The 9,531-nt window shown below is 42.2% G+C and overlaps 2 long non-coding RNA genes across 2 annotated transcripts; both read right to left on the bottom strand.

Moving 5' to 3' along the window:
* Positions 1 to 811: 811 nt before the first annotated feature.
* Positions 812 to 1,307, bottom strand: LOC122000591. The gene is made up of 3 exons (XR_006117183.1): positions 1,285 to 1,307; positions 1,159 to 1,213; positions 812 to 826 (listed from the first exon to the last, which is right to left on the bottom strand). It is a non-coding gene; the product is annotated as an uncharacterized LOC122000591 (long non-coding RNA).
* Positions 1,308 to 8,389: 7,082 nt separating this feature from the next.
* Positions 8,390 to 8,902, bottom strand: LOC122000592. Its single transcript, XR_006117184.1, has 3 exons — positions 8,862 to 8,902; positions 8,736 to 8,790; positions 8,390 to 8,404 (listed from the first exon to the last, which is right to left on the bottom strand). It is a non-coding gene; the product is annotated as an uncharacterized LOC122000592 (long non-coding RNA).
* Between the last annotated feature and the right edge of the window lie 629 nt (positions 8,903 to 9,531).

Genomic DNA, 9,531 nt, shown 5'->3' with positions numbered 1-9,531 from the left:
ACACAAGCAATAAATGCATCATGCATATGATACCAATGATGCGTCCTGGTCACCCCTCACGCCAGTCGATCATCTCACACAAAATAGTGAGGCCGAGTGGGTAGGGCTGTGACAACCGTGCACTCGGTCGTCACTACTCCTGATGAGTGACCGAGTGGACGGGATGCTGTCGGAGTACACCTATCCTCCTACCCCAAATCATAAATGGGGGAGCGCAATGCTCTCATCTCCCGGTACTCAAAGACGGGGAGGAATCCCTGCCGGATAACACGTTGTGTCACACTACCCATGAGCGGACCAACGGTGCCTAACAGAGTCCCTGTTGCAACACACTCAACCTGAATTGACCACTAACCCATGAGTGGTGGTGTGTGCAGATCCATGTAACTGGCGATGTGCTCAACAATAATGGAGCGGACTATCGCACAGCATGCAATCATGCAAATGGTGCATGGCACTAACCACAAAATATCCTGACCTAATCCACATGTATATAAAAATGCATCATAGGTCAACGAATCAAAAACAATCCAAAGGTACTCAGAAGGTATAAAACCTAGGTCCTGAACATGGTCAAGCATGGTATATCACTACCCCTATAAGCATGTATAAACAGGTAAAATATACATGAGATGCAAAATCAATCAATCAATCAAGCATGTACCAAGATTTGGGTAGTGATTAACCGAAACGGATAAGAAAACACAATTAATGCAAATTGTTAATTTCATTACTAAGCATATCAAAGATAATAAGTCAAAAGTACCCACCTCCGAAAATAGAAAGGTCCAATCTGACTCCGAGATACTCGTCTCGCGTCAAAGTCCTGTGTAAACAAAAATACATTCACTTTTATTTAGCTAGAATACAAACAAACAACTAAGTAAATCCTAAATAGAAATTTAGGGATAAACCCTAAACCATTTCCCTCGACCTTTCTAACGGTTAATTAGGGTTAATTACCTTAACCCCCAAACAACCTTTTTGATAAAAATCCAAAACCTAAATCCATATAACCTAATTATTCTACACAACCTAATGATGAATAAATTATCAATAGGTATCAAGAACTTACCTAAACATGGATAAATCCAACATATTCCTAATCCAATACATGAATCTAACTCATCAACATGTAACAATTACTCTACTTCTTACCTTGATTCAAAGCCACTGGTTTATACTGAAATCCAAGAGTTGCTGGAATTCTTCACTGTTCAGATTTGATGAAATCAAGATCGACAGCAAATCAAGCAACAAATTCTAATCAACAACCGAATTTACCTCCAAGATCTGACTAGGGCACAGCTCTATGTCATCTTCGACACTGTCGAGCAAACACAAACAGGACTCGGCACTGTTGCTCCTGTCCAAACTAACCTGTACAGAGGTAGCAGTGGACCAAGGCTAGGGCACGGAAGCAAGCAATCTCCAGCGATGGTCGGCTCTGTTTACTCCTGTCCGGACCCAATCCTGAGCAAAGACACACCGGTGAGATAGTCAGCGTCGGCGCTGTGCCGAGACGCGACAGAGAGGAAGAAGGGCACAGAGGAGTCGGGCTCGCGGTGTGCAGCGGGGAGGAACGGTGGTGGTGGCTCACGTGAGGAGATCAGCGAGGCTAGGGCTCGTAGTGGCCGGCGCTAATGCTGTGGAGTCGGCGTCGCTGCTATGGAGAAGGAGAGAAAGGAAACGGGAGATAAAAATAAGGAAAAAGAAAAAGATAATATAAATATAAACATTTCCTCACTTAATTGGGGTAGCCTAAACAGGCTTTTCCGGACCCCGTTTTTATCCCCGTCAACTCGTCCGTACGAGCTCCTAAAAATTCCCGAAAAATTTCTAAAAATTCTGGAAAATTCCCTTATTAATATTCGTCTATTTCCGGTATTTTACATTCTCCCCCACTAATAAAAATTTGGTCCCCAAATTTTCGTTATCTACCATCAGCAGGTACTAACAACAGATATAGAGTATAAATGCTGAACGGTAAATAAATCACATACGTCAAGTGAAAAGATGGGGATATCAAGCTCGGATAGTATCCTCGAGCTCCCAAGTAGCCTCCTCGTCTGAATGATGCTGCCATTCGACTTTAATCAGCCAGATAGTCTTGTTCCGCAACCGACGCTCTTTCCGGTCGAGAATCCGTACCGAAACCTCCTCATATGTAATGTCAGGCTGAACTGGAACAGGAATATCTGCCAACACATGTGTCGGGTCGGGCACATATCTCCGCAGCATAGATACGTGGAATACATCGTGAACGCCTGCCAGGGACGGTGGTAGTGCCAGTCGGTAAGCTACCGCTCCGATCCTCTCCAAGATCTCGAAAGGACCAATGTACCGCGGTGCTAGCTTACCTCTGAGGCCAAATCTCTTCACCCCTTTCGTGGGTGAAACTCGCAGAAATACATGGTCACCAACAGAGAACTCTAAAAGTCTCCGACTCCGGTCAGCATATCTCTTCTAGCGGTCCTATGCCTCTGATACTCTCCGTCTGATAGTACGGATTAACTCTGCTTCATGCTGAGTTCTACAAGGTCCCAACAACTGTTCTCCCCAACCTCATCCTAGAGGGTGGGTGTCCGACCAGGACTACCATACAACGCTTCAAACGGTGTCATCCGGATAGCCGAATGCAAACCGTTGTTGTAGGCGAACTCTACCAACGACAAGTGGTCCTCTCAACTGCCTCCAAAATCCAATACACACAATCTCAGCAAGTCCTCTAGAGTCTGAATAGTCCGCTCTAATGGTTCATCTGTCTGCGGATGGAAAGTTGTACTGAAACAGAGCTGCGTGCCCAAGGCCTGCTGCAGACTCTGTCAAAAACGAGACGTGAACCGGGGGTCTCTATCTGAAATAATAGTCAAAGGAACACCATGTAATCTGATGATCTCCCGACAATACAGATCTGCCAATCGATCCAGGGAATTAGTCTTCCAGATCGCTAAGAAGTGTGCAGATTTGGTTACTCGATTAACGATAACCCAAATCGCGTCATAGCCTCGTCGTGTCCTCGGCAATCCCACCACAAAGTTCATAGTAATATGTTCCCATTTCCACTCAGGAATAGGAATCCACTGAAGTAATCCAGCAGGTCTCTAGTGCTCAGCCTTCACCTGCTGACAGACAAGACATCTAGCTACAAATTCCGCGATGTCTTTCTTCATACCGTTCCATCAGTAGGAACACCTCAAATCTCGATACATGCGGGTCCTGCCTGGGTGGATCGCATATCGAGAGCAATGAGCTTCCTGAAGTAACTCCTGAAAGACCGGATGAGACTGAGGTACGCACAATCTGCCTCAGAAGTATATAATACCCTCCTCGTCTCGTGTAAACTCGGTCTGCTGCCAGAAGCTATCTGGCTGCCAATGGACCGTAAATACTGATCTCCAACCTGGGCCTCCTGAATCCTCATCCTGATCAAGGATTGAGCAACCATGGTAACTAGAATACCCTGCTCTGTCTGTCCCTGCTTCGCAAGGCCTAACCCGGAGAAACCCTGAATCAAATCTGTGACCACAACTCGGTGGCAAGCTAAAGTCTCTCTAGACTTCTAGCTGAGTGCGTCGGTAACCATATTAGTTTTTCCTGGGTGATAGTCAATCGTACAGTCATAATCCTTCAGGAACTCCATCCATCTCCTCTGTCGGAGATTAAATTCCTTCTGGGTAAAAATATATATTTGAGACTCTTATGATCAGTGAGAATCTCAAATGTAATACCGAACAGTTGCTGCTACCATATCTTCAAGGCAAAATAATGGCAGTCAGCCACAAGTCATGTACTGGGTAGTTCTCCTTATGCGCCTTCAACTGCCGAGAAGTATGAGACTACCCTGCCGTGCTGCATCAAAACAACGCACAAACCATGTAGAGACGCGTCGGTATAAAGCACGAATCCGTTCTCTTCAGAAGGTAAAAACCAAAATCGGAGCTGACACTAGTCTCCGCTTCAACTCCTAGAAGCTGATCTCATAATCCTCAGTCCAAGTGAACTTCACGCCTTTCCTGGTCAAGCGTGAAAGTGGCATAGCAATCCGAGAGAAACCCTCAACGTATCTCCGGAAATATCAAGCCAAACAAAGAAAGTTGCGAGCCTCTTCTATAGACTCCGTCTACTCCCAACGGTAACAACCTCGATCTCCTGTGGAACCATGGTATACTCCTACTGATGCCCGTATGTCTCAAACATCTCACAGAAGACAACCAAAATACGCACTACTGATCTTCACATCTAGACGTTTCCATCGAAACATCTCTAGAACTATGCAAAGATTATGTGCGTGATACACCTCAGATCAGGAATAAAACACCACGTCGTCAATAACGATAACGAATTTTGATCCAATATCCTAGGGATACCCAAATCATTTAGTCCATGAAAACATCTAAGGCTCCGCAAGCCCTAATGGTAAAATCAATACACATAATGTCTGTATCACAGACATTTCTAACCATAAGATCCCTAACAATAAGTCTAAATATGATCACCAACGATATAAATCATCTAAGCATAGATCCTCCAGTGTGAGAGCAACGCTCCATCACAGAAAATACCACATATGTGGGAGCAACGCTCTACCACAAGAAATCCTCAATATGTAGGAGTAACACTCCACTACAAATAATCCATAACATGTATCTGCAATAGATATGGGAGCAATGCTCCGCTACAAGCAATCCGAAATATGTATATATGGGAACTCCGCTCCACCACAAACGATCCATAAGTGTCCAAGGCACCCAACTATCCAACTAGAGGCTGCACGAGATCACTCAACCACATATCACTGTAGGCAGCCAAAGGTATAAACAACCTAGTAAACAAATCAAATCCATAGTCAACTCTATCATCATCCTAGTGGGATGGTCACCCACTAATAGGAGAATTAGTTGACAGGGTTATACAACCAATAACATAATGTAGACACTCAGCATTCTACATTCAACATAGGTAGAATCATCCTGATGCTACCCACCATACACCTGGTACACATGCACACACAACATATGTATAATCGACATAATCCTCCAATTTGTACACACCAAACACACTCATAGCACAGGTATAAATCAGTGTGATACCTCCAACAATACCTATCAAACCCGTGTGCATATATCAACATAGGTATAATCGACAATACACCTCAAACAACCTCACATGGCATGTATACACCGATGCCAAGAGTATAATCAACGTAATACTTCCAACAAATCATAATCGACACGAGTATACTCTCAGAACAATCATATAATAAACAAGATACCTCAAATATTACACCGAACACATCTGTACATATCACAACTCAGATTAAATCGATAAAATACATCCAATGAAATACTCAAACATATGTGCACATTCCACAACATAGTTTTTAATTGACAAATACCTCCAATAAACAATCAGATATGTATGTCTAACCACTCGGGTATAATCAACTAGAAACCCATAATAATCATATGTATAAATGTGTACGACCCAAAAGACAAAGTCAGAATTCAAGAACATCAAAACACTCTTATTTTTATCCTCAAAAATATCAGCCCACATAATATCAGATGAATCAGTCTCTACTCCCATGAGGGCAAATTAGCATTCAAAACATCAAATCATTATTTATCTATTAAAGGAAGTAAACATCAACTTTATCATCCTGTTAACTAACCAGATTTATTAAAATTCATAGGTACACTCAACCGTAAACTCTCTAGCACCCGATTCATAATCTGATCACCAACTAAAATCATCAAACCTATGAATATCATATATGACACTCACTATGTCACCATCAACGACAACCCAAATAATAGATCATCAAAATAGTTGACACTCACTATGTCACCATCAACGACAACCCAAATAATAGATCATCAAAATAGTTATCCACTAATAGATCATCAAAACAAATATCCAGTAATAGATCATTAGACAACCACATAACATTTACTCTCACAAACCATTAGAAATCAACATATCACAATATCTGATCTCCCAATATCCCTCAACCTCAAATCATTCTCAACAATGATCAAACATGATAACTCTCCAATGACCAATTTTCATCGTATCGGATACCCTAATATCCAAAAGATACGAGTATAAAAACTGTACTGGCTAAGTCTACAGGAATATATAGGTATCATCCATTACTCAGCTAACAATAGCAGAGGCTGATATGTGCCTACATCTCCTAATAGTAGTAACAGAAGCTAAAACTACTGATGGTATGATATGAAAAATCACCAGAGACTATAATCCTTGATCTCTATTAGGGTCGACCAAGATCAGTGGCTAACCCATCACATGTAATATGGCTACAACAACCAGACAGGTAATAAAGATAAAGTGCTAATAGATGTCTTAACTATCATAAAATAAACATCATACCTATTTGCCGTCTGGAGATGTTCCATCACTGTCCAGTCCCCAACTTCTGACCTCAAAATTCCGAATGAGAAAATCGCCGGAAATCCATATAATCCGAAACGAAAATCCGAAACATAACCATATCGAAAATCCGAAAATGCCCAGTTTGACTCGCAAACCTGGCTAACCAAATACCCAGAATACCAACAACAGGTATCAGATAAATCTCCAAAACACCAAAAGCAGGTATCATAACCCGCTCTGATACCACTAAATTGGTATCAGCTTAACTCACAAATCCAACACATGAAAGGCAGGTATCGTAAACCCATCTCTGATACCAAATAAATAAATTGGTATCAGGTTATCCCAAACATCAAAAATACAAAAACAAAGATCGTACAACCTCGCTCTGATACCACTAAATTGTCACGCCCCAGAGGAGTCCCTGTCCGAGAAAATTTCGGCAGCATCACCCCTGTACGGTGGACAATCTGAAACTTTTCTACATCCTCATATACCTCAGCCACAGGCGGCTGGAATAATAACAATAAATAAAATCAATCACCACGCAGTTTATACAGATATTCAGCCTCTGGCTATCACAACCACGCAGTTAATAATAGTAATCACAAACTATAGTACTCTGACTCGAAATCCACCCTACTCAACTACACTCGTAAAGCTCAAACCCGACGAAACTCACCTCTTCTGCCGTCCAGGCAGGCATGTAGTAAAAACATATCGAATAGAACATCCATCAATATCAAAAGAAAAACATACGATGTCCAAGTATCCAAATAACCAAGTACACACATAAGCAAATAAAAACCAAACCAAATGGTAAATAAATTCTCGAGGTCTGCAGGGATCTAGCACTACATGCAGTGAGGACTAGCGACTGGAACTCCCTCCGGACAGCATCAACCTGAAAATAACAACAATGGAGGCGAGGTGAGTCCAACACTCAGCAGGTACAATTGATATGCAAAGTAGGGAAATAACACCTAGCACTAATCATGCTTACAGTCTCCTGATATAAGAAAGATAAAAATATGCATCTGAAGTAAACAGGAGAGAAACTGTACTAACCAGGACCTGAGTATAAGGTCAAACAGTCCGAGTGGTATAGGAATCCTGTATGCATGTCAAACATAGGTATCCAAACAATATGGAGCATATAAATGCAGCAAGCACAAACACAAGCAATAAATGCATCATGCATATGATGCCAATGATGCGTCCTGGTCACCCCTCACGCCAGTCGATCATCTCACACACAATAGTGAGACCGAGTGGGTAGGGCTGTGACAACCGTGCACTCTGTCGTCACTACTCCTGATGAGTGACCGAGTGGATGGGATGCTGTCGGAGTACACCTATCCTCCTACCCCAAATCATAAATGGGGGAGCGCAATGCTCTCATCTCCCGGTACTCAAAGACGGGGAGGAATCCCTGCCGGATAACACGTTGTGTCACACTACCCATGAGCGGACCAACAGTGCCTAACAGAGTCCCTACTGCAACACACTCAACCTGAATCGACCACTAACCCATGACTGGTGGTGTGTGCAGATCCATGTAACTGGCGATGTGCTCAACAATAATGGAGCGGACTATCGCACAGCATGCAATCATGCAAATGGTGCATGACACTAACCACAAAATATCCTGACCTAATCCACATGTATATAAAAATGCATCATAGGTCAACGAATCAAAAACAATCCAAAGGTACTCAGAAGGTATAAAACCTAGGTCCTGAACATGGTCAAGCATGGTATATCACTACCCCTATAAGCATGTATAAACAGGTAAAATATACATGAGATGCAAAATCAATCAATCAATCAATCAAGCATGTACCAAGATTTGGGTAGTGATTAACCGAAACGGATAAGAAAACACAATTAATGCAAATTGTTAATTTCATTACTAAGCATATCAAAGACAATAAGTCAAAAGTACCCGCCTCAGAAAATAGAAAGGTCCAATCTGACTCCGAGATACTCGTCTCGCGTCAAAGTCCTGTGTAAACAAAAATACATTCACTTTTATTTAGCTAGAATACAAACAAACAACTAAGTAAATCCTAAATAGAAATTTAGGGATAAACCCTAAACCATTTCCCTCGACCTTTCTAACGGTTAATTAGAGTTAATTACCTTAACCCCAAACAACCTTTTTGATAAAAATCCAAAACCTAAATCCATATAACCTAATTATTCTACACAACCTAATGATGAATAAATTATCAATAGGTATCAAGAACTTACCTAAACATGGATAAATCCAACATATTCCTAATCCAATACATGAATCTAACTCATCAACATGTAACAATTACTCTACTTCTTACCTTGATTCAAAGCCACTGGTTTATACTGAAATCCAAGAGTTGCTGGAATTCTTCACTATTCAGATTTGATGAAATCAAGATCGACAGCAAATCAAGCAACAAATTCTAATCAACAACCGAATTTACCTCCAAGATCTGACTAGGGCACAGCTCTGTGTCATCTTCGACACTGTCGAGCAAACACAAACAGGACTCGGCACTGTTGCTCCTGTCCAAACTAACCTGTACAGAGGTAGCAGTGGACCAAGGCTAGGGCACGGAAGCAAGCAATCTCCAGCGATGGTCGGCTCTGTTTACTCCTGTCCGGACCCAATCCTGAGCAAAGACACACCGGTGAGACGGTCAGCGTCGGCGCTGTGCCGAGACGCGACAGAGAGGAAGAAGGGCACAGAGGAGTCGGGCTCGCGGTGTGCAGCGGGGAGGAACGGTGGTGGTGGCTCACATGAGGAGATCGGCGAGGCTAGGGCTCGCAGTGGCCGGCGCTAATGCTGTGGAGTCGGCGTCGCTGCTATGGAGAAGGAGAGAAAGGAAACGGGAGATAAAAATAAGGAAAAAGAAAAAGATAATATAAATATAAACATTTCCTCACTTAATTGGGGTAGCCTAAACAGGCTTTTCCGGACCCCGTTTTTATCCCAGTCAACTCGTCCGTACGAGCTCCTAAAAATTCCCGAAATATTTCTAAAAATTCTGGAAAATTCCCTTATTAATATTCGTCTATTTCCGGTATTTTACATGTATAACGTTATGAAACACATGTAATGCAATGTTAATGTCTAGACGCTGACAAAGAGCA

The sequence above is a fragment of the Zingiber officinale genome, chromosome 7A (assembly GCF_018446385.1).
Source record: "Zingiber officinale cultivar Zhangliang chromosome 7A, Zo_v1.1, whole genome shotgun sequence".
In the NCBI taxonomy this organism is placed as follows: Eukaryota; Viridiplantae; Streptophyta; class Magnoliopsida; order Zingiberales; family Zingiberaceae; genus Zingiber; species Zingiber officinale.
This window is presented reverse-complemented; position numbering and strand designations above follow the sequence as displayed.